General features: G+C 35.0%; 1 protein-coding gene across 1 annotated transcript in view; it reads right to left on the reverse strand.

Moving 5' to 3' along the window:
• LOC149554881 (putative phosphoribosylformylglycinamidine synthase, chloroplastic/mitochondrial) overlaps positions 1-27,919 on the reverse strand; it is a 308,229-nt gene that overhangs the window by 217,214 nt on the left and 63,096 nt on the right. The window lies entirely within an intron of this gene.

Consider the following 27,919-nt stretch of genomic DNA (forward strand, 5'->3'; position numbering starts at 1 on the left):
CATACAAAATATAGTTGAATAAATGTGATTCACGAACCATAAGTTCAAACTTCAAACTTGAAACTTCATAACCAATGACCATTAAACTTAGTAACATACTCATAGTAAGTCATAACATTAATAATATTAAACATAATCAAAAATGAAAAATAGAAATCATACATAGTACAATGTAAGTCAACCATTGACTATCTAGTATCAAATGACAAAGACGAAAGATTCAAAATTCATTGTTCAACTATGATATATCATAAAGATGCTCATTACTACAATGAGCAGAGTAGCATGAAACAGTGAAATGAAATAATGTATCATGGCCATATCAAAGTGAGTACAAACTACAAAATGTCAAAAATGAGAATATAAGGGTGGGAACTCTCTAACCATCACCTAAACCTAAGTCCTCATCACTAGAACTACTCGACTCCTCATGGGTAAGATCCTCCGAAGGAACACCAATCTAAGTCGGATCCTCTAGCTCTACATCCCATCGTGTTGATGGGATCTCCTTGTACTCATGTGTCTTGTGATATTTGAGCCACAAGAAACCATGTACAACAACCACCTTCTCCGCTCTCTTAGAGGTAAGTTTGTTCCTCTTAATAGAGTGGATGAAGCTATAAGTAGACCAATTCCTCTCTGCAGCTAAGGAGCTAGAAACTTGAGATAACAAAGTTGAAAATAATTAACAAATGTTCATTCAATTGTGAGAAATGATAAATGATAGATCAATGAATTATAAATCGATAAAGTAAAACTATTAAAGATTATAAAGGGGTGGAGCTAAAAAAGGAATCTGATGGCTAGTGAGGTGATCTTTGACTTCTATGATTCATGACATTTCCACCACAAAATTGGATTCTTTTGTGCCATAGTTTTGAGATCCACCTTTGCGATATTTGAGTATCCTATAAGTTACAAGTTTACAACATAATTTTAAAATAAGTTGCAACTTATAAGTAATAAAGAACTTACAACTTGAAATTATAAATAACTTGGAACACTAAATGAAGAATCAAGGATTACATGTAAGACAAGCAAATTTCGACCTCTCGGTGTGAATTTCACTAGCAGTGTCACTATCATACATCATGGCAATGCAACGAAAGAACCCGGCCTTCACCTCATCATCCTAAAGTGTTATGACTCTACCAAGCCTAAGCATGTAACACTTCGAGTTCAATCCACAGGCAGCCATGTGCAAAGGAGTGTTCAACTTCACCCACCTACGGTGAGTGATAGGCTGAATGAGCTCTGTATAGAATGCTAGAGTGGGGTTCCTCTCACACACAGCAACCCTCATCTACCCAAGCATGGAATCAATGCACTCATAAACCTCTCCAAGGTTAGGTGTATCCGCATCTCCATACCCAATCACCTGGAACACTGGAGTAATGATGGAGACTATGTATTTTGCATTGCTCCAAAACTAATCGCTCTTCACTGTCTCCTTCACCCTCTTCCCCTGCTTAGTTCTGGACTCAAGATATCAATTCCATTCTTGTGTGCATTTTCCAGTCAATTTTCCCTATGTCTTTGAGTGCATTGTTCATGGAATGCACACAACATGGAGTCCACCAAATATGCCTTTAGGCTGCCTCAACAAGCCTGCTTGCAGCTTTGAACACGTGTTGCATCTGTCACAACTTGGACCACATTTTGTGGCCCAACCTCCTCAATGACATCCCTAAGGACACAAAATTGAAAAATCAGCATCTTTACATTGCCCTGAACAATCAACTGATGCTTGTGACCATAATATCGATGTGTGGACGATGACTAATGTATGTCCACCCATCCATGATAATGTTGCAGCCTGACTCAATCCAACATCCATTCATCTACTCCATCAAGATCCCAACCCTATCATAGGCCCTATCCAACACCGTGGTCCTCAACTTGTGGTCACCTGGTGGCAAATATGATGGCCCTCCTTTCGTTGCCATGGATGTCATCCTCAAAATAGGGAGATTGAGCCACAAGCGTTGGGATGCCGTTGGAAAAGAAGATATCACCAACATCATCTAACCAATCCCTTGTGTGAATACTAAATAGCTTAGCAATGGGGTTAATACCACTAGGAATTTCATTTGCTTTATGTTTCCCCTGCTAAAGTGTGTATAGATGAAGGAATTGACGGTGTCTCTGCTCTCTGATGTAAGATATGTGTAGATGTATTTCATTACCCTTGCAACTATTGTATATTCTATACCTGTTGCCTAGTAGCCAAAGCTTTAGGTAGTGGGACAAAAGTAACATTGGGAATGCCCCATAGTTTATTCACTTCAATTCTGTATTTCAAATTATCAGAATTTACCAAGAATAGTCATGAGATCACACCATACCCAGTCCAAAAAAGGTGTGCATTAACTCTTGCAATGCTGCCATGCCATTTTGCACCACACGTATTACACTTCCATTTCTACATGCCACCACCTGTAGCTGTAGGGAGTGTAATTCTCATAGAAAATCGTTTCAGGGGGCTCTGGATCATAAGGACCCCTAGCAAACTCTGCCAAAATCTCTAAAGGGCAATCAATAGAAGGCACCCCTAGTGCAACATAAGGAGGCCCTAAATCAGATTGGACATCTACATCAGCCCCATGATCACTTCCCTTAGGCTCATGTTCAGATGCACTTCCCTCATTAATTTCCATGTCTTCTACACTATATGACTGGATGTCATTTAGAAAATAGAAACTAAATTTCACAAAACGAAAATGATTATGAATCATGATAGATTTCAGCCTAATTAATTATTTATAAAAACATTAAAATAAACAAGTTTCAGCCTACTTAAAAGTTTAGAACCTAAAAAATAGTAAATTAAATATGTTTCAGCCTATTTTAATAATAAACAAAAAAATCATAGAAGAATATTAATAATAGTATCAACAAGATTTAAGAATCAAGAATGAAATATTGAAAAATTAAATGCAAAGCCAAAAGTAAAAATAAATTCTAGAATCTAAAACAAAAGAAATAGTAAAAAACCTAACTTGAGATTGATGAATCACTTGTAAAATCAAATGTTCTTGCTCCTCTTGATCTTGCAATCCCTTGCAAAATCACTCACTAAGCTCTCCCAAACTCCTCCAATCTCGTTTTCTCACTTTGCTCCTTGCTACTCCAAAACAATGAAACGCAAATGTGAAATGAAAATGAGGTGTATTGGCCTTATTAAACCTTGAAAGAGAGCTCACGGGACCCACACCCAATTAGGGTTACCATGCAATAAACAACAACAACAAAAACTTAAGAAATTGCACTTTTTCATGTTGTTGTCGGACTCACCAGGGAAGCAACCGCGTCCCCGTGTCTTGTTCGGGTGCGCCGAATAGTGTGGCATCGCTTAGGCAGCGGTGGCGAAGCATGGGTGGCGACATACCCGCACCCAGGACGTACGTGCACTATTGCACCTAGGTTTTACCTCTGTTGCGCACACCCGTGTAACACTATTATTTATAGATTTAATTTGATGTTCCTTCTTGAAATAAACTTCAAACGACAAAGCCTGAACTAAGCCATTCCTTAGATAAGCATAAACTTATTTTTGCTAAAAAAGTAACAAAAAATTAAAATTATGAACTCAACAATACAAGTAATTCAACTCTAGAGTGGGGAAAACCAATTGATTAGCTTTTGGCCTGCGATGTGCATTCAATAATCTCTAATAAGTTGTAAATTCCTATGATTAAAATCTAAAACTACTTGACAGAAAATTGAATCTCCTACACTTCAGGATCTGCTAAACCTATGGGGATGGCCCTACCAATTCAATCAAAAATTCTAAAGTATGTGTGCAACAACATCTTTATAACAGTATAAAGTAGATAAAACATTCGTGCCTGCATGGGAAGTGTTTACTCCCTACGGGATATCTAGCTTTATGCACAAGTTAAACAGAGATTCAAGTAGAACATGAATAAAACAATAATTCAATAGTAACACAGCCCATAGTATGGTAGAATGATATAACTTTTATTCCATGTAATGTTTGTCCAAAGGTAACTCGTTCTTGGTGTCAGTGTTTTTATATATAAAGCTCCCTTCATGCAAACAACTGTCTGAGAACCCATTTGTAATTACATTGCCATAACAACCCAAAACATAATGTACTATTATTAACAACTAAATTGTGGCTAACATCAGCCCCACACCCCCCCCACCCACCTCCCCCCCCCCAAAAAAAAAAACTCGTCCTCCAAACGACAAAAAGACAAAATGGTTGATGTACCACCCAACAAAACTATTGAATAGAGAGATGAGAAGGCATCCCTAGGGTGGTGGAAGACGTCGGTCAAAGAAGCTTCTACTAGAAGAGTTTGAGGTCGTGCTCAACTATCATCTTCGTCTACCTAGCCAGCCTCATCAATCTAACAATTTCCATCAGATCCATCTTTGTACGTTCATATTCCCCTGTGATGGCTTCTAGTTATATGTATACTACTAACAACTTCTCCTCCTTCCTGACACTTCCAACCTTATCCTGAGCTAGTTCATTCTCCAAGGTAGTGGTAGACTTCAATTGTTCTACTAATGTCACTTGAATGGCTGCCTCGTATCGTATGCTAGTGCACTTTCTTCTATTTTTCTGTATAGATTGGGTTGCCTTCTGAAGCTAAAAGAATGTCTCACATAATGCATGCTCAATATTGTATAAGATGTTTATCATGCGAGCTTGCCCCTCTAGAATATGTGGTACGCCCCACTCCTCCATCATCCCTAGAGTCTCCATATGGGCCCACCCTCGAGCAATAACTTGCTCTACAAATTCCTACTCACAATTACCTTACAAGTGAAGACCTCACTGACCAAGCAACCAAGAAACACACTCTAATTCCATTAAACACTCCAAAGCTCTATACAATACCACTACTACTAGCCTATCCATGCAGTCAAAAGAAGGGAAGAGCAAAACCTCCAAACAAAGGTTGCCAAAATCTTGCAAACCACCTTACACTATATCCAAAACCTATCTCTCAAAAAAGAACTAAGAATGGAGGGGCCACAGCCAAAGAAATGGGTGGCAACCAAGGTGTAGATGACACAGGTGAATGTGTAGACGACTCGTACATAGATGAGAGAGAAAGGCACTTGAATGTGGCCAAGAGAGAGACACCGCAATCTGGTCAGATACACATGGTGCCCATGACGCAAAAACAATGGTGAAACACCCTAGAAAGACTTCCAAGAAAAATCCAAACTACTCAAGGATGAGAATGAAATTGTTGTGGAAATTTATAACACGAAACAATGTAAGCATGAGAATGTACAATAGAAAGCTCAAGGAATCATTGAAAAATGGTCAAATCAACCAACCAAAAGGTTGTGGAAGAGATGGTTCTTTGAAGGATTAAGGAATGCTCTTCACTCAAGGGGAGTAGGTGATCTTGCCAATGCCACCTGCAAACTCCAATGCCTCGCCACATGTAGACACTGATTGCTTGAAACAAAAAGAAATAAATATGCTAAACAAGAAACCTGGAGGAGCAAGTACTAGCAATCACTAGACTTCAAACCAAGAAGGCAACATACCACAATTCCTACAAGGGGAAGAAAACAATTCGAGAAGCCAAGGCTTACATTAGATAATCAATGAAGGAGAGAAACGTCATGTATGATACTCTCAGTATCCCATTGCGGTTGAAATATTAAAACACTATTGTGAGGCATATATTACAAGCCATTGTACCCGTATAAGTATCCAACCTTTTATACACTATGCAAAATGAAAGGTGATCATTACCAACATAATGACAATCAACTAGGACCATCCATGACAAGTTGACGGTAGAACAAACAATCTAATAACCAACCCAATGTTACTGATGGTAGGCATTAAGAGGAAATTTGTTGTCAAGATGGAGATTATCGGAAAACAATTGACAAGAGCCATTATCAAATGGAAGCTCCGATGTCAACATACTATGAGAGGAGACAAGAAAAGCACTCTACAAGAAAAAATTCTAACTATGAACCTTTCATTTGGTAGGTGGCAACCAGTACTACATCAAACCAGTTAGGATACTGATGATATAGGTCACCATTCCTACTCAGTATTTCTTATTGGACTTCGTGGTCATCCTACTTGAAAAGAAGGCAAATGAGGCCCTAGTTAGAAAGGGTTAGCTAATCACAACAAACGCAAACCACAATTGGAAGGACACACTCTATTATGAGTGATGGGAGGAGGTACCTCATCGACCTGTAGAGTTAGGCAGTGAGTCAGGAGTTAGAATCAAATTTGTGTTCGAAAATGAGTAGTTTGAATTAGAGGAAGGGTATTGTGAAGGGGTGTTGGAACTAGGAAGTTGCTCTAAGGATGAAACAAGTTCTCTCAATGTGTTGTTCCATTAGCAGATGGACGACTATGAATTCTTCCATCCTAAATGCAATATGATGGAAATCATTGAGATAGAAGAACCTAGCATGTATGAATTCTTCCATCCCGAATGCAACATGTTGGAAATCAGCAAGATTGAAGGACCTGGTATGGAGAGTGTCACCTTCCCTCTCAAATACTAGGAATATAAAGAGAGGGTGGCAAGAGTGAATGGCACACTGGCCCATTGGTTCAAGAGAGACAAGTCTATCAAGTACGAAGAACCAAAGATAAAGAAGGTAAAGTTGGGGGAAGCAAATAACCTGAAGGTGATCTTGGTGAAGAATGCCTAGAATCCCATTCCTAAAGCAAACGCATTTAAAATATTTATAGAGTACAAAGATACCTTCATCTTGACATAAAAAGACTTGAAGGAGATACCACCAAAACTGCGTACATTGGATCCTTCTATACTAAGTGCAAAACTCGTACCGAAGAAACTCTACCAAATGAATAAAAATTACGTTGCCAAGATACATGAGGAGAGAAAACAAAATGTGCAATTCAAATTCAGACCAATGTGCACTTTGGATGCCTCAATGAAATCAGAATAGAATATCCTTTCTCGATCCCATTCACCTACAAAATACTAAGGAAGTAGCAAGGCATGAGATGTACTGACTTGTGGACAAGTTTTTTGAATACAACCAAATCAACATTACTAGGGAGGATAAATTAAAGACAACATTCGTGATGGAGGACAAAATGCACATGTACATATAGATGTCGTTCGATTTATACAAAGCCCCACCACCTCCCAAAGGATAATATTGCACATTCTTCAACAAGATGTCAATGGGCAACTTCAAAGATTTTCTGGATGATTAGGCTAAGGGCAACAAAACTTAAGGCATGTACGGAAAGGTGTCCAAGGGAATGGTAGGCTCTCAATCTGAATAAGCGTCGATTCATGGTACCGCAAAGTAAATTACTTGGTCACATAGTATACAAGGAGGGATAGGAGAGACCTAAACAAGGTAGTGGTCATGATCAAGGTCAAAAGTCTAGAAAATGTGACAACAGTGAAATCCTTCCTTGCATAGTCTTGGAGTCTTTGTCAGTGCTCTCATCCATACTATCTGATGGAGCCCCAAGTTTTTGGGGCCTCCATTAGTGAACATTTCGTTATCTTTGCAGTGCTTTGGCACAGACAATTAGTGGGAAAGTTATAATAGAAACTACCTTGTTTGAAGACGTTTTCTAAATTCTTTGTTGATGAGTTGCTAAACGCAAGAGAGTTGAGTCTTTTGGTTAATCAATACCTTGGGGGTATGTTACCATCTCTTCCTATTGATGATATTATTAAGTTTTATAAAGAAGAAAGAAAAGAATCAGAGTCAAGTCTGTGTGATGGAGCAAACCAAAAACCTTAATGCACCTTGCGGTCTTTGGCACATGCCTTAGAATATGCAAGGGTAGCAACACCATTGTATGGTTATGAGAGGACTCTTTATGATGGTATATGCATGTTGTTTCTCACTATGCTAGATAAATCAAACACAGATCTAATGGAGAAAATGATCACTTCATTGTTTTTTAAGGAATTTAAGTTATGGCAATAAAAGATTTAAACTCATTACTCAGGGCTCCTTCTCGTCCAGTTTATTATCGCATACAAGGGAACATCTCTAATGCCTAAGGCATCACTTAAATGATATAAAGTGACATCTTAAAATTAAGCAAGATTGTGGCTTTCAAAGAGGAATAATATTTGAGTTTGGTCTGTGTATGGAACTCCTTGTTTTCAAGCTTGGATGGAATTGAGACAGTTGGACCTTGCTAAGGTGTTTCATTCTCTCAATGGCTTGGGGATTTCCAAGTAATTTATATTGGCTGCAAATAAGAGAACCCAGTTCCTTGAGTCAAAGTATTCCTCTTCACATAACTGGCACCGCTGCTCCAGATTCATTCAGATCTTTCTCTGATGATGCCAGTGGTAGTATTCAGCCTTCAACTGCAAGTGTGTTGGAAATACACAGCTCAAACAAGCAACGGGACCACTGCACAGCATGTTCCCTAAATTGAAGAAGGTTCATCATCAATGGTCATAAACAAAAGCGTCTATACAAATCATATGAGGAATCTATAAATGAAGCATAAATGTTGTGATGGTTAATAGTGAATATATAGTACAGCAAAGCAATACCATCTTTGGGAAATAATGTTGAAAACTTGCAGAATCTTGATGTTCTTTCTCAACTTGAGACATTAAATGTGAAAAATATGTCTTTGCAAAGTGAACTTTAATATAAGAATTGAGACGCGAAGATAATCAATACATCTGCAGAGGGAAAAGCTTATATTTGTACAGTCTATGTCTCCAATAGAGATGAATACGGGAACGATGTATCTCTTTACTAATGTTGTCATCTGCCAAAAATCTTTGATCCCAACACAAGGAAATGGTTACATGATTACAGTATTCCATATACTCTGCTTATAACAACAATGTATTCTACTAATTCTCTTACAGATGTTGCCACTAGAATGGGGTGGAATAGAGTTTTCTTGGATGGAGGTCATCAGTTCGATGACAATAATTAAGGCCATCTATTTTGTATGTTTGAACCTTATGCACCAATTTCTGAGAGGTGGATTCACGTCCAAATGCCGAAAAAGTTGGGAAACTCTCTCGTACTAAGTGTGACAATCATTGAAATTTAAGAGGATCCAAAGATCATCAAGGGAAATAAAGATATATAGGAGGCTGCATGGAATTTGCTAAACCTATACCTTCATGAAGATAAAAACAATAGGATTGTTCCAGGACCATATAAGTCTAGAGGCAGGGGTCGATGGACATTACACAAAAAAAATATTGCCACTTAGTAATACTACGATTCAATATAAGCTATATGTATAATAATTTTAGAGGCTTCAGTTTATATTAATCTCACCAATTAAGTATTCTCAAGCAGTGTGCCTATTTACTTGCATCTTTCTATTTGCATGTAAATGGAAGATGTAAAAATCAATAAAGAGACAATCATTCGATTGAACTATATGGTTAGAAAGGGGGAGTATTATAAAAGAGATGCAGATTTGTAAAGAGGAACATGTATTATAAAAAGTGATTTGTATTATGAATTTATAAAAATTATTTTAATGAATAATAAAATATCTTTCTTTGTCTTTGTTGAAGGCAGAGAGAATAAAATACAATTTTCATTCATCCTTTATGATTAATAAGACGATTATTTAATTATTCCTAAAAAGCTTATGCATTGGATTTTGTGTAGCATTCTTTGCTTGATAAATTGAGAATAGTGTGAAATAAATTTGTGTTTCCACATGTCTATCTGATTGGATTTCTTACAAAGGAAATTAAAATTCCTTTTGGACTAATGTCAAATTGCATATAAGAATTGTCTTTTGCATTTGGAGTACAGAAGTAATTGATGATATTTAACTATTTCTCATGAAGTTGTATGTAATAATCTTCTTTGTAATTGACTCTATTGCTCAAATAAACAAGGCAATGATCTTTCAAATCAGTGAAATGATCACTGCATTCATACTTGAAGTCAGCAGTTCTTTTCTGTATCTCCTTACAAGCATCAACTCATTCATTTCATAAACATTCAATCAGACCAAGCATTCATACAACTTTTAACAGGTTTAAAAGATTTTGCCAAAACCTAAAGAATTCACAAAGCTTAAACTCGCTATAGAAAAAACTTTGAACCAAGCAATCAGGGTTTAAGGTGAAGGTAAACCAGCCTAGGTGTAGCAAAGCCTAAAGTGTAGGGGAATCAAGGTTATTCTAGTTCGTTGGCCAAAATTGATTAAGAGATCCTATTGGAGAATAGGCAAAACTTTTGGATTTCCAATTTGTGGTTTTGGGAACCAACACTATCATCATCACCAACCTTCTTTTTCCCCTGAGATGTTTTGTTCTCTCTTTCCATGTCCATTGCTCGCTCATAGGCATCGACGTATGAGAATGGGCACACCACCTTCATCCTTTTGCACAATATAAGAATCAACTCTTGAATGAACAACCCATGGACTACTTGTTGATTTTCCAACTTTCCAAGAAACTCTTTAAGCTTACGATTATAAGCTTGTATATTCTTATTTTTCCCTCGCTTTCATGCTATCACTTTTTGCTACTATTCCATTGTCATATCTTAGCAATTTGATTTCCTCTTTAAATGCCCTCTTGAGATCATTCCTATATGCTTTGCTCCCTCTTGGCAAGGTTTTATACCAGTCAATGGCGATTCCCTGTAATGTGGAAGGAAATGCCTTCAAGCAATAATTATGGTCATCTTCTACTTTTGTGAGGTGTTCACTATCATTTTCACTCAATAGTCACAATATGTATCTAAACAGAATAGAGTCTCTCTTAGTCATGCTCTAGTGCCTCAATTGCCCTCTCAGCCACATGTAAGTCCTTTGTACGTCCACCTACATGTCTACACTTTGGTCACCCCCTTGCGTTTGTAACCCCCTCCTCGAAATCCTCAACTCTAGTCCCCCTAATCTCAGCTCTTCTCTTAGAGACAGGCTCTAAATAATGTGACTGGAAGTTTCAATAATTTCAGCAACCTCAATCTAGAAGTTTTGCTCTTCCCCTTTGTTCAACTGCACGAATGTGCATGTGGTACTAATACAATCTAGAGATTGGAAGCCTTTACTAGAAGCACAATGTGTCGCTCGGTTACATGCCTGGTCAACAATATCTTCACTTCCTTCGTCGTCAAGGAGTTAAAGGTTTATGGCAACCTCTTCCAATTCAATCCATGTACATGATATTGCTCTCTACTAACTATGACTTCAACTCACACTATAGCTCTTGCTTTTAGATGGCCTCTTTAAACTCATTGGAGTCATTGACTACTCATAATTGTTGTCTTCTCACTTTGTTCTCTCAGATAGAGAGATTTTTTACTTTTCCTCTTGGTTGTATGTGGTACGTGAATCCTTATTTAGGCATAGGGGTATCAATTGAGAGGGGCACAACTTCCTCCCTACGGGTCCCTATCTTCAAAATGTTGTATTTGCTAATGATGTTGTTCACGTTGTCCTTCCTCACATTGTTCTTCCACTTCAATCAAATTGTGAGCCAACCACCTTGAAATACTTTCGAGAAGATCATATATCGCAAGTCACTTTCTGAGTTTGTCATGTGTCGTGCCTTTTAAAGACTATTCTCTCCCAACCTTCTCGTTTCACTTATTGGTCAACCTAAACTTCCCACACATGCAACAAGTCTTTTGTCAATTGATCCTCTTGTGTTTGTTCATTGTGCTCAACATCATTGTTGATTACTAACACTTGTTGCTCGAACACGTGGCCCACTGTTCCATTATCCTACTTCATGGCCTTCTATTAGATCTTTAGATGATTTAAACTTGAAACCAGATTTTAAACTTCAAATCAGAATGTGGTTTCTAAAAAATGCGTGATGAAATTAACTAAAATTGGGTTCCAGAAATAGGAATTTTCAGCATATGATCTAAAAGCTAGAAGGTAGAATTGCATAGAGATTTAAGGTCTTTTGAATTGGAAAATATGAGGATTATGAGGGGTTTCATACATCTATTTCACAGATTCAACACAATAATTTTCTTGTTTGCAAGGCGAAACGAAGATAACTTTAAAAGGAAGTTCAAGCATATACACAAAGGAATGGGAACTTGAAGTTCAAGTGAGGGTGACTTTCAAGATGAATTTGACAAGCAAGAAAGAAGGCAAGAAGCTAAGCAACTCGTGTGAGGCGACGACAAGTCAATGATCAAGTTAGCAAGTTAGTTCGAGGTTTGAAGATCAAAATTAGGACACGAATCCAATAACTAGATCAAAATGGAATTCTAGGAACAAGTTGAAGAAGGAAAATGAACTAGTCTACAAATGAAGGAGATTATCAAAATCTTGAAATTCCTCTAGAAATCCAAAATCAATTAAAAACGATCTAACTATACGAGAGGCTTCATCACTTCTAGAAAATCAAAATTAGGACACGAATCCAAGAACCAAATCAAAATGGAATTCTAAGAACAAGTTCAACAAGTTAAATGAACTAGTCTACAAATGGAGGAGATTATCAAAATCTTAAAGTTCCTCTAGAAATCTGAAATCAATTAAGAACGATCTAATTATACGAGAGGCTTCATCACTTCTACAAAATCAATGCTAAGATATCAAGATTTCAAGTACAAGCAATTTCAAAAATCATATCAATGAGAAGATTTCAAAAGGAAATGGATGGAGAAGATTCACAAAGATGAAGCAATTTGGGAACATGAGCCATTACAGTCAATCAAAGGCTTGACGATGTTGAGTATCACGAAATATTGCTAGAAACATAGTAACTTCTTTATGATAGAGAAGTAAAATTGACGAATTTACAATATAAGCAATACTCGTTGGAATCACCGTAGTTGTTATACCAAAAGCTCGAAGTGTCAATGACTGTAACGTAAAATTTCTGCAACTTCTGCTACCAATCAAACTGATATATGCCTTTACTTACTTTGCTGAAGATGATTTATATCAATCCTATGCAGTAGATATAGTATCCTTTGGCTGATGTATATTTCTGCAATAATATATTAATTCTGCTAATAATTCGTATGAGGTAGGGAATGCTAAAGGAGCAAACTTCTTATATTTGTGTGTCCTTTATCCACATTCCTATCTCTAATTTATAAGGCACCCAACAGGCATGTCCTTGGAAAGGACATGACTCTTGCTAGGTCGGCCCTCTATACAAATTCCTAACTATGTTGCCAAGATCGGCATCTCCCAGATTTACAATTAGTTAGTAGATATACTAACTATAACTTATACAAATCAGAACATTTGAATGGTTCCAAGGAAAGACGCTGATTTGATCAAACATATAAGGTTACATAAGAGGTAAATCCTTTTAAGGATATTTATGCTTTCCAAGATCTGACAATCTGTAGTCCAGAACAATATGATATCAGAGTTACAGAATTAACACTCCCTCTTAACTTGATAATCATACTAAGCGATAACGTATCTAATACTATCAATCACGATGAATAAGCATAAATTGATACTCTATATCTATCTGAATCTTCTAAGCATATGGTATCATAGAACACATGATACTGAGTCATATTACTATACTTGAGATATGATTTATCACTTATACTTGTGATAATAGTATTGCATGGAATGCAATATACAAGATAAAATTTGGAGACTGATTTAATTCTTCCTTTATCCAAGTTGTGACTCATAGGTATTGGCAAGCCTATATCACACTATGATCGTGAGTTAAGATCTACCAGTTCACTGGATAAAATACGGAGAATGATTAAATTCTTCCTTTATCCAAGTTGTTATTCATAGGCATAGAAATGTCTATATCACAATGTGATCTTGAACTCATCCAAATCTGACAGTAGTTCTCTACTATTCATTACATTATCTAAGAGATCGTCATCTCTCATAATGTCTTTTATTCCAGTGCTCATTATCTCAGAGATCGCCACCTCTTAAATAATGAATACAAATGGTGAAGCCCATAACAGTCAATAGGCTGACAATAAAAATTATTTTATTAATAATTTAAAGAATACAAATGTATTATAATTCAACCATACCAAGTCTTTTCCTGAAGTGGTCTATCTTCACTCCTAAGAGAGGTTTGGTAAGAATATCTACTGTCTAATCTGCAATGCAAATGTATTCTAATTTTACATTATTCTTGTCTACCATATCTCTTACATAATGGTAAGGAACTTCAATATGCTTGGACCTATCACGAAAAACTAGTTTCACAAACAGCTTGATGGAACTCTGATTATCACAATGAATAATGGTAGGATTCATGGGCTGACCAAATAATCCCACAAGTAATTTTCTAAGCCAAACTAACTCACGAGAGGCCATTGTTGTGGCAATGTATTCAACTTTTGTGCTACTAATATTTTTTTTCTGCATATCCAAGATATCATTGTTGAGCCTAAACTTAAAAAAATCCTAAAGTGTTTTTCCTATTAGTAACACTTCCAACCCAATCTGAGACTGTGTACCAATGTAAGTCCAAGTCAACTTTCTCATAATTAAGCCCAAGGTTAAGAGTGCCTTGTAAGTATCTCATAATGAGTTTGACTACAACTAGGTGAATCTCCTTTGGCTCACACATAAACTCACATAAGGCATTAACGACATAGAAAAAATCATGTCTTGTATTTCCCAACTACATAAGACACCCAATCATCTATCTGTAAAGAGTAGAATCTATGGAAGGAGATTTTGTTGTTGCTTCCTTAAGTTTGTGTAGATTAGTCTCCATTGGAGGGTCTGCAATTCCACATTCCAAATCTCTTCAAGATGTCTAATGTATACTTTCCTTGATTAAGTATGATCCTATTAGAATTCTACCATAGTATGATGCTGTCAGAATTCTGCCATACTTCCAGTGCTAGGAAGTAATGAAGGAGTCCTAAATCTTTCATTTCAAATTCCCTGATTAGATCTTTCTTACATTGATCTAATAAGATGATCATCACCTGTTATTAGTAAATCATCAAAATATAGTATCAAAATCATCATATCATCTTTATCCTTTTTATAATAGAGATTTGGATCAGCTTCATTCTTGTAGAATCTTAAACTGGAGAGATACTTATCAATTATTTCATACCAAACCCTTGGAGCCTGTTTAAGCCCATAGAGAACTTTCTTGAGCCTACAAACAAAGACTTTAGGGTTATGAGTTTCAAATCCTTCAGGTTGTTCCAAATATACCACTTCTGTAATTTTTCCATTCAGAAATGTTGTTTCCACATCCATCTGATGTACTTTCCATCCCTTCGATGCTGCGATAGCTAGGGCTTCCCTTACAAAGGTGTATTTGGCAACAAGAGCAAATGTTTCTTCATAATCAATTCCCTCTTTCTAAGAGGATGCCCTTGATTTTAAATATCCACTTAGAACAAACAACAGATTTTCCTTCAGGTCTTCGAACAATTTCCCAAGCATCATTCTTAATAATGGATTGGTATTCTTTTGTCATAGCATTCTTCCAAGCTGTATGTTTAATAGCATCTGAAACATTGGTTGGTTCTGATTTAGATAAATCACTCATGTTTGTTGCATAACTAGAAAATCTTTTGGATCTTTTGGTCTCTCTAAAGGTTCCAGATGGTACAACGAAGTCTTGTTTTTCCTCTACAGTCTTAATAGCCCAAAGTGGTCTTTTCTTAGGATTTTAAGTTTCCTCAAGATTAAGATTTTGAATTTCATCTTCAATTTCTTCAATGTTCTCCCTCTGAAACTCAGATTCATGATTTTCTTCAAAACTAGGTAAATGTGTGGGATCTTCAGAACGTAGGGCTCTTTTGAATGTTAAATCTTCTTCAAACATTACATCCCTACTAAGTTCAATGTTTTTCTAACCAGGTATTAAAATTCTATATGCTTTAGATGTTTCACTATACCTGACAAAAATACCTTTCCTCCCAAAGGGTTCTAACTTAGTTCTCTTTTTTTTTGGAACATGTATACATACAGGACACCCAAATATCCTAAGATGGCTTATATTAGGTTTAACCTTAGTAAAGACTTCTTCAGGAGTTTTATCTCTAAGGTACGAGTGAGGACTTCTGTTTTGAATATAGATAGTAGTACAAGAGGCTTTTGCCTAAAGATAATATTCTAAATTTTGATCAAATATCATAGCTCTTGTTGCTTCTATAATTGTTCTATTCTTCCTTTATGTTATCCCATTTTTCTGTGGGTTATAAGGAACAGTATACTCCCTCTTAATTCCTACTTCTTTACAAAACTCTTTAAACAAATCTGAAGTATACTCCCCTCCATTATCAGTCCTAGGAGTTTTAATTTTGTGTCCTAATAAGTTTTCAGTTAAGGTTTTGAATTCTTTAAATCTCTTAAGGATTTCTTCTGATTCTTTATATTTTAAGAAGTAAATCCAAGTTTTCCTAGAGAAATCATCTATAAAATGTATAAAGTAACAAAATCCTCCAATAGAAGGAATAGACATAAGTCCACATAAATCTAAGTGGACTAATTCCAAAACATTGTTAGTTTTTCTAGTGCTATCATGAAATGGACTTTTGGTGTTCTTACCCAAAGCACATCCTTTGCATATGCTTGAATGATCTTGATTCAACTTAGGTAAATCAGTAACCATCTTCTCCATAGTCGATAAGGCTTTGAAATTTGGATGTCCTAACTTTCTATGCCATATTTCGTTTATATCAACAGCTTCATGAATTAAGGCTTGAATAGGTTGACTAGGTTCTATATTTAATTCATACAAGAATCCCTTTTTTTAACCAATCAACTTTGATTTCTTAAATGAAGAGTTCTTAGACCAAGTCATTACTTTACCGTCCATGAATGCAACATTATGTCCATCATCTTCAAGTGATGTAACAGAGATTAGATTCCTCTTTATTCCTGGTACATAGAGTACTCTTTTGAGATGTAGAGAACTACATGACTTCAGTTTCAAGGTGCAATTCCCAATTCCTTTAACTGAATGAGATGAATTATCACCGATGGTAACTTCACCATCTTAAATCTAGTATTTCTTTGTATCCTATAATGTGTCCAGAGGATCCACTATCAATTATCCATGCTTTGCTTGATAATTCATTTGGTAGTGCAAAATACAATACACGATTCTCAGGGTCATTGTTTTTTTCTTTCCTGGTAATGTTTGTACAGTCTACTTGTTGCTTTGTATTCTCAGGGCAATTAGATCTATAGTGTCTAAATTTTTCACATTTGAAGCATTTTATTTTGCATAATCTTTCTTAGGTTTGTCATTTCTTTGATTACCCTTCTTCTTCATCAAGTGCTTCTTCTTACCTTTATAGGAATTTGTATTGAGAACATGAAGTTCTTCATCTTCAGTTTTCAATTTTCTTGCTTTCTTAAGTTTCCTAGATTCTTCTTGAAGGCAATCTCCTTTCAGTCTATTGAAATCAAGAAAATTGTCTCTAGCACTTACTCCTTGTGAGAACGTTTCCCATGAATCCGGTAACCCATCTATAGCCATAAGTGTTAGTTCTTTGTCTTCAATTATGGTCCCTATACTTGCAAGTTCATCTCTTAGACTAGCCATCTTTAGGAAGTATGAATTCATAGATTCTCTCTTCTTTATCTGTATATGATTTAGTTGCCTTTTTAGTGAAAGGGTTCTAGTTGCATTGTTAGCCTCATATGCATTTAATAATGCCTTCATCATATTAAATGTTGTTTAATGTTTCATTAGCATAGGTACTATTTCATTTTTCACTCCATCTAATATGATTTGCATGGCTTTCCTATTTCCTTTACTCTAAATAACTTTATAAGGATCAACAACACATTGCTTGGATTCTTTATCAACAAATTGTTTTACATCATTGTCTTCAAGAATCATCATGGTTCTAAATTTCTAAGCAACAGTGTTCTTTTCCATCAAACCTATCCTCGGGTCTAATTGCGCTCACCATTGAAGGTAGAATGATGTTGCTAGATATTCAAAGTCTAATTGTTAATTTGCAAAGCCTAGGTTTGACTACCAAAGCTCTAATACCATGTAAAGTTTCTGCAAATTCTGCTACTAATCAAACTTATATATTGTTGAAATAACCTAGATCGTTTTTGCAAATCTACTTCATTGCCATCGTAATTGATGATTTCCAAATGCAAATTTGGATCTCATAGATGTATAATATGAAAGGAGATATGTCTCTTCAAGAGACATGAAGAGACATGTCTCTATAGTTAATCACCATTTAGTTTATAAATAATCATATGTATAACTCATCTTATATATATAATATTAATATATTAGCCATATATAATATTATATTATATTATTATACTATTATATAATAATATATGATGCATAATATATAATACATATTATATTACATATATCATATATATATGATATATAATGCATAATATATAATATATATTATATATATTATATATAAGAATCACCAATAATAGTTTATCTGAAAAATGTGAACACAAATTAGTATATCAAATAATCAATGTTTTACTTCTACTGACGCTAAAACATTAACACTCCCTCTTTAGCAAGGGAGAAGTAAAACATTATTAGATTAGAATCAAAATCATCATGTAATCGACACAATGTATATTAAAATCTCTTAGCAACATAAAGTATTTCCTATGATCTCTACTTGCACTTAAGCAATGTCTAGAGATGTCCATGACAAATTTGCAATTCATGATCTCTACTTGCACTTAAGCAATGTCTAGAGATGTTCATGACACATTCATGATCTCTACTTGCACTTAAGCAAATGTCTAGAGATGCCCATAACACATTCATGATCTCTACTTGCACTTAAGCAATGTCTAGAGATGTTCATGATACACATATGATCTCTACTTGCACTTAACAAATGTCTAGAGATGTCCATGATTACAAGCCTATCATTTGTAAGATCGTCATCTTTACAAAAATTACCTTTTGTTTGTTTGTTATCATGGTGTCCGGCAGATTCCGACCAAAAGAACGATGATAACAAACCTATCATATGTAAGATCGTCACCTTACAATGATTACCTTCTATTTATATGTGCCAATGAAAGATCGTCAACTTTCATTACATATCTGAAACAACAATTATATAACTAGATATAGATTGAAATCAATATATCAAGTTTTGCCTTTGAACTATTTTGATTTAACATTTCCCTTTAGAACTTCTCCTCATAGAGAAGATATCATCCATAAGGGATTGCACCTCAAAATTTCTCCCTCTAAATATTGATCCTGGGATGTCAGGTCCTCTTGTTACTTCCTTAGAAACTCTCTTTTCCCAAGGATGCTTGACAAACTCATCATTCCCTCATGATATCCATAGGAGTAGGCCCATCAACATCATGCAATAACCCACATGGATTTCTAGACTCCCTCTAAGTATCAATCTTCTAAGTTCCAATATTGCCTTCGGAGAAGTGTCATACTCCCTCTTAATGTAGAAGGATCTCATAATCTCAATCATCAAAGATACTTGCACCAAGAGCCACACTTTATCCATCTTGATCATCAGGGTCTTTGGAACTACTATCATTAGATTTAGTCTGTACAATATTTGGTAGCATATTGAACTACCAACCTTCTTTTCCTATAAGAATATCCTCCAATATAAAAGAAAAGATCAAAGCAAATTACCTTTATAGTATGTATAGAATTACAAATAGATGAATAGATAAATGTAAAAGATATAAGTACTTATCTACCCAGGAGGGTCATGGAATGTCTCCTTTTCTAACGATGGTTCAAGTGGGAATGAAACATTGTCTATTATTCCCCCCCACAATGTAAAGTTACCACTCTTATATTATTGAACACTTTCACATCGCATCAAATTTGACTTCTTTCTAAGTTCCAACTTGCTCTTTTATCCATTGAAGTTCCAACCATTCATTAAGCTTAATACTAGAAGCTAACATAAGCTCGTCCACAATACGCCAATATCTTGATTGAGTATGATTGTGTCACTTGAATGACTATAATTCATACGTCAAATATCGTTTATTATTTATCATAGATGATTAAGATCACATAATTGCATGATTTAAAGTCCTCTTGACTGTTACAATAATTAAAGTCATCTTGACTGTTACAATTTATTGATCATTGAAGATTCTATCACAACATGGTTTATTCCCTCTGAATCAATATGATCAAGATCATTGAAGATTGACTGAATCACATCCCCTATCTACTCTCTCTCTTCTAATGAAATGTCAGACTCCCTCTAAATCTCAATCTCCATCTTCCTATAGTAACAATCTCAAAGGAAAAAATCAAGGCACATAGCTCGTATAGAAATAGGAGATAATACTCAAGGATAATAAATAATTCTACAAAATTATCATCCTAATATAATATAGAGAAATGTGTATACTCTGAACATAAAGTATATCTTCCATTTTCTATATATATATATATTATGATCTATATTTTAACATATTGAAATACCAAAAAATATTGATTAGGATGTTAGTAAATTTATCTCATATCTATTACTAACAACATAATTTTTTATAACACAACTCTTCATACTCAATCTTTACCTTCCATACTCCCAAGATAAATCTCTTTATAGTTAAAAATATTATATCAAATTATTAAATATTATTTTGAATGAATGTATATATATAAATATATATATATACATACATATACAGACATATATCTATATATATAACTGTCATCTTTCATGATATTCCATACAAAATATATTATATTACTTTGTATATTATATATTATTGAACACATATATTTTCAATTATAACATTTCATATGATATGGAAACTAATACAAAATGCCTAAAACCATACCTTAATGGGTCAATTCGTACCCTTACCTCCTTATAGTGTATTCCCTTCATTCCACCTTTAATAAGTATGAGTAAGACCCAACGTGTTTTATACCGAATAGAACACGCTTCCATTTTAACCGGTCTCCTATATTCCGGTCTCATATATCCTCTTCATGCCCAACCACTTTTATATCTATAATTAACCAATTATGTTGGTCCACATTTTATAGGCATCGTGACTTTACACTAAATCTCTATCTTCCCTTTATTGATAGCACTTAAGAGGTACTTGCGTGTCACTCGCCTCTTTCACTATATGAATTGATTTTCATATACAGTATTGTGTGAGTTGATTGTCCTCTATTCGTAGATTCCATAGACATTAAATCTAACAAATTGAGGAAGTTTGATAGGACTCCAACACCTCTCCATCAAACTATAGACAAAAGGTTTTGTATTACTATAGCCGCTTGTAACGCACAAATAATCTCCAACTGCTACAAATTGCTACACAATGTCAGGCCACACCACTATTGCAAACCCTACCTTTATTAATTTAGGACACGTTGAGGATGATATTCTTGTCATTTCCTTCCAATTCGATTTTGACCTCTCGTCCTGAGTTAATTCCCACACGATAACATAAGAGTTCATTCCACAACAACCAAGATCAAAGACTCATATGGAACCAACTCCACATTGCATGTGTCTATGTCATCTCCATGAATTGAATAATGTTCATCCATTTGAATTTACATGTTACTCAAGTTTCGGGGAAGGATGTTTGAGATGCGAGGCAGCCAAACTCTAGTGTTTGACTTAGTTTGATTAACATTCTTTGATGAAGCATCTATTCGGTTGCAAGATTTGGTTCTATCATTGGCAAAAGTTTCGATCAGGATTTGGTTTGTAAAGAAGAAAGCGAGATTTCAAAAATCAATGAAGCTTATGTATCCCTGCTGTTTGATTGCTTTACTGCAGCTATCTTCTATTCTCCTAAGTGAAGTCCTGATTGAAACTTATTTTTGCTGTGTATTCTTTTGTTCATTGATTACTATGAAATTGACTCCCCCACCTCCAAATTCTTATGTTTTCTCAGTTTATCTTTTGAATACCCAAATAGAGAAATAATTTCATTCGAATGTTGGCCAATTCTTATCTCTATATTTTCTGAATGCAATGTTAGGTGCGTTAATTCTGATTCGTTATTTTTTAGAACTCTCCATTGATTATTATCGTCTGCATGAAATGTTGTATGTGCAGTAGAAGAAAGTAGGTTCATCTCCAGATGGTCAACAACAAGCAATAGGAACTAGTTTAGTGTACAGTCCAACGAACCAAATAGATCTCGTGGTTGCAAGAATTCAAGGAACCTCCTCTCCTTATCCACTTGGATCCCTAGGCATGGGAACTCTGACATTGCACTTGCCATCAAGGAGTACTCACAAGAGATCATGTTTGTTTAAGGCCTGGTGAACTAGAATGCCAATTCTATATGGCCTGTAAGATTTTCTGATTTCATTTTTTATTCTGATCTGTTTTGTTTTAGCATTTTTTGTTCAAATTTGGGAGTGAGAGACTCATGCATGACTTCCTTAATGTTTGGTGGGATATCTGCCAGTTCGGCTTAACATTAGAGTTTATATCAAACCCAAGAAACATAATCACGTGGAGACAACGTATTGAACAACTCTTGATACTTTCCAGGGGTGACTAAATTTGATATACATAGCATTGATTGCAGGCTGAGGATATTTTTTATATCAACCTCTCTAATCTGAATCATTCAAAGACGACTTTTATTGATCCATGTGTTATTCTCTAGCTGTGTCGTTGTTCTGCTTTTTTAATTGCTTCTCATGTGTGATATAATATCTATGTCTGTGTTTTTCTCAGATTAATAATCTGGTTTTTTTTGTCCTTTCTTACATTTGCAGTTTTGGCTCTGATACCATGTTGAAATAACTTGGATCGTTTCTGCAAATGTACTTTCATTGCCATTGTAATTGATGATTTCCAAATGCAGATTTGGATCTCATATATGTATAATATGAGAGGAGATATGTCTCTTCAAGAGACATGAAGAGACATGTCTCTATAGTTAATCACCATTTAGTCTATAAATAAACATATGTATAACTCATCTTATATATATAATATTAATATATTAGCCATATATATAATATAATATTATATGATTATATAATAATATATAATGCATAATATATAATACATATTATATTACATATATCATATATATATATATATAATGCATAATATATAATATATATTATATTACATATATAATATATATATTATATTATATATAAGAATCACCAATAACAATTTATCTGAAAAACATAAACACAAATTAGTATATCAAATAATCAATGTTTTACTTCTACTAATGCTAAAACATTAACATATATGTATTTACTTACTTTGCTGAAGATGATTTATATCAATCCTATGCGGTAGATATAGTATCCTTTGGCTGATGTATATTTCTGCAATAATATATTAATTCTGCTAATAATTCGTATGAGGTAGGGAATGCTAAAGGAGCAGACTTCTTGTATTTGTGTGTCCTTTATCCGCATTCCTATCTCTTATTTATAAGGCACCCAAGAGGCATGTCCTTGGAGAGGACATGACTCTTGCTAGGTCGGCCCTTTATACAAATTCCTAACTATGTTGCCAAGATCGGCGTCTCCCAGATTTACAATTAGTTAGTAGATAAACTAACTATAACATATGCAAATTAGAACATTTGATTGGTTCCAAGGAAAGACATCAATTTGTTCAAACATATAAGGTTACATAAGAGGTAAATCCTTTTAAGGATATTTATGCTTTACAAGATTTGACGATCTGTAGTCTAGAACAATATGATATCAAAGTTATAGAATTAACATGTCACAACAACCAGAGACAAGGATCCACGGGAGGCAATTACGCACATGTCACAAATCCACCAATCTATGCTAAACGGTACCTTCACCTAGAGGAGACAAAGGCACAAAAATCCCTGCTTCAGCATGACCCAAGGGATTTGAACCCATAACCGAGCGCTCTAATATCACTTGTTGGAATCACCGTTGTCATTACACCAAAAGCTCAAGCTGTCAATGAACGTCACAACAGCCACAAACAACAATTCACGGGAGGCAGTTAAGCACATGTAACAAATCCATCGGTCTATACTGACCAGTACCTTCACCTAGAGGGGACAGAGGCAACAACCTCCCAACTTTATTAGGTGGCACCCACTCATCTTCAGCCAATCATGTGATCCCAGTTTCACGTGTCCATGTTCACTCAATTACATCGTTCCAAGTATGCATGTGTAATACATCTAATGTCTTCATCTAATGAATTTTCTCAATGGTCCATAAAGACAATGTATGCTTTTCATTGGCACACAAATTGGTGCCTTATTGTAACTGGCCAACATTTAAAGCTTGTAGCTGGTAGCTGAAAAAGGGTTGTGTTGCTGTAATCTTGGACATTGATCTCAAGTTAATCTTGGCCATTCATTGTACATGGAGCAACAATATAAGGCTTGCTTGAATCATTTGTAAGGGGGGAGTTCAGAAGAAACTGTTGCTAATGTTCTACCGAAATTGTCACTTGTTCGTTGTTTTTCATTGTAAATACATGAGAAGTTCTAAAGTATTGCATGGTTTCCTACATTCTTCAGTTTTAATTTGCCTGTGTACAAAGTTTAAATAAGCTGAAGTGGAATAGTTGGATAGGTAGACGAAGGATATTGTTGTTGCTGGAAGCATGGTGAAACTGTTAACCATTGATGTCAAGAATATTTGGAACAATAGTTTTTGAAATAATGATCACTGGTTTGGCTATACCGGAAAACACTTTATATCTTTTTCTGCAATCTTTCTATATATCCAGACTTGACTGCTTTTATCAGAGATTAAATTGTCAATTCCAGTCAGAATATCTTCCTTTACAGACTTAAATTTGAAAGAGATCCAAAGTTAGCAAATATCTGATGCTTGATGGAGCTAATTATGGCAACAAATGATAGTGTTCCCTCATCAAATGTGAAGACCTGAGCGGTGAAAGAACAAAATAATAGTAACATTGAAAAGTGTCATGACCGAACATTTGCGGATGGTATGTATACAACACGGCTAACTTAGTGTTTCTGTAAATACAATATCTGCTATTAATAATCAATCTGAGAATGAAAAAACAATACCTGTGTTCACATTTATGTGATGAAAAGAATACGGGTGTTCTTTTAATGGCTTCTACTAATGGAGTTCGTTTTGAAATAGAACACAGTTTATATTCTTCACCATACACGTGATTGGTTATATTGCTGGCACTCATCTAGTATAATTTAAACCAATAGTTATGTTTGTGTGGACAACTGCTGTGTGTCACGTCAAGGCCAGGTCACATTCAAACAAGGTATCCATGTCAAAGAAGATTACTTTGAAAGTATTATAGCTGTCGGGCTTAATAAAAATAAGTCTTGGCATGCAATTGCTGGTATTTATATTTGTTATCGGGGCTCATGTATATTTGTCTTAACACCGTGTAAATATAATGGCATGACTCTTTATTGGGCATTAGTTAAAGTTGTACAGTTAAAAAGAAACATTGCAAAACTTATCTATCTACTGTCACTTGTCACATTGTGGAGACGGCAGCAATTATAAGTTATGCGGTTGAACAAACATACAAATTCTATATATATGTTTTCAATTCATTTGAAAGTTGTGGCCAGTCAATGATGAATATGTTGCGAATAATATACAGAACTGCTGCTATAGAGGAAAGTACTATATAAATTTGAAAATTTCTAAAAACTTGAGGGATTAGCCTTTTTATGATTTTGTGAAAGAAAGCCTGAAGGATGATAACCAGTTATGGAATGGAAGACAATGTTTGCAGAGGAATAAAATTTAACATCTGGTGCAGAAGTTTTTAGCTTCTTACTGTTATTGATATATCGCTGGAATATTTTGATAACACTGACTAATGGTTTGTCTATAACAGAAGTTTATCAATGATGGTTTCTCTATAACAGAAGTTTATCAATGATGGAAACGTGTTTCTCCTTGTGTTATTATTATTTGATAATTCTACAACCAAGAGGATGCATTGTACAGATTTAGAATTGTTTTCAGACTCATCAAGAGGATATATGTAATCAGTATCCTGTTTCACTGTAGAGCAGATTTACATCAGTCACTGTTCTGACAGTGGTAATGATAAGTTTTATCTGGTGGACAGAGATTTATTGAATTCAGAAACGATTGTTATTAGTTCAAAAGAAGTTTCATCTTGAAGAAGAAGTGTGGTTTGTGCTTATCTTAATTATATTCAATGTGCACAGGTTTTGTTGTGAAAATCTACCAGTGATTGATCATGATTGGGTTGATGCTCATATAAGGTTTTTGAAGTTGCTTTGAGCCAGTGCTCATATAAGATTGTAAAGCTAATGTTCAGATTGTATAAGTTGGTATTTAGGTTGAGGAGGAGTTGATTCTTAAGAAGAGACGGGTCTCATGACTCCTTTGGGTTGGACCCCTTTAAAGTTGTAAATTTGTAATTGCTTTCAGATTTGTAAGGCTGGATTAGGACAGTACAGCCTAGCTGTATTACTCACCATGGTTTTTCCCTGTTGGGTTTCCCTGTCAAATATTTCTTGAGCTTATGGTATTTTTCATTTGGTACTCTAGATAATATAATCTGAACTAACTACATAAAGTTTGGAATTGAATAAAAAGTTTAAGTTCTATTTACTACTAATTCACCATCCCCCCCCAACTCTCTTAGTAGTAAACTCGTGTTCTTCAGAATCTAGTGTTCATAATTTTTGGTGTTTGATGATGCAATCAATAGTATAAGGTTGGTTTCAACACCATTGCAAGCACTTCACTACTTGAAGTTCATCAATTTGCATATCTTATGGTCTTGATGAGCATAATTGGTTTCAAAATCAAATTTGCATCCTTAAAAGATTGCACTTTCCTTGCCATCATTGAATCAGCAAAGCAAGGACTGGTTTGGTATCGCCTCAACATTGTCTTACATCAATAGGAGTAGAATTAGTAGTAGTATAAATCTCTACACCCTCATCCATTTGCATTTTTCTCAAAACATTCTTGAAAGTAGTTTGAAGACCTCAATTGCCATACCATTTGTATCCAAGAAGTTTATAGATCCTCCACAAAAGAACTAATGTAAGTCCCCAAGTGATTGCTAACAAATCACATCACAAAACTGAGTTAAGTCCAACATTAGAAAGAACCTTGGGGTTGTCTTAGTTGATCAAATTTTATCATATTCTTAGTATCTAAGCTTCTTTATTCAAGAGAGGATTCGATATTTGGTTTCCTATCCTAGAATACTAAGTGTTTCATTGTGCATATTGGTGTGGTCACAAAACTCATATCAACAGGCACATATGACATATTCAAAATTACCTCAGAGTACAAAATCTCATTGACGAGATGGATAAATATCAAAAATTTACAAAATCTCATTGATGAGATGGATAAATATCAAGTATATCAATTTTAAAATTAGTTTATTCAATTTTAACAATGAAACGAAAATGCAATCACAAAAGAAAACGAGTAGAATATTGGGTCAGATTTGTTCATCTCACTTATGCCTATGTTTCTATGTGCATGTATGTGTGGGTATATGTGTAGCCCTTCAAGAATAAACTAGAGGAAGTAAGTCTTACATGATTTATAAAAGGACTGGAATGGTGGCAGAAGCTACAAGAACAAACTCACATATATTTTAAGAAGCTACAAAGGATCCTCATGATTAATGGTGGTCGACAAAAATTTCATAGAAACCAAATATCATCAAGGTGCTATAATCAAGCAAATATGCAGTCCAAGTATAACAATGGACAATCACAAAAATTTACATTTTTAATATGGGTGTGAACATGAAAAACACTAAAGCAATGCGAACACAAATTCTAAAAACACGCACAATCAATAGGGAATTACATCAAGAAAATTGAACGATGTAAGGTAAAGGCTCAAACAGTCAAGTAACTAGAAAGCAAAAACTCTACATCTATTCAATTCAAACAGAAAAAGAACTCTGTCCAACCAGGAATAGAACGGGTACGCTAGCTAGCATGAGGACATAATATCAATAGAGAAAACTACAAAATTCAAGCAACAAACAAGAAAAAAGGTACTCTTAGGTTATTAACATCAGTCCA

Source organism: Cupressus sempervirens, chromosome 5 (genome assembly GCF_028749045.1).
Source record: "Cupressus sempervirens isolate cs-2001-9-10 chromosome 5, ASM2874904v1, whole genome shotgun sequence".
Lineage (NCBI taxonomy): Eukaryota > Viridiplantae > Streptophyta > Pinopsida > Cupressales > Cupressaceae > Cupressus > Cupressus sempervirens.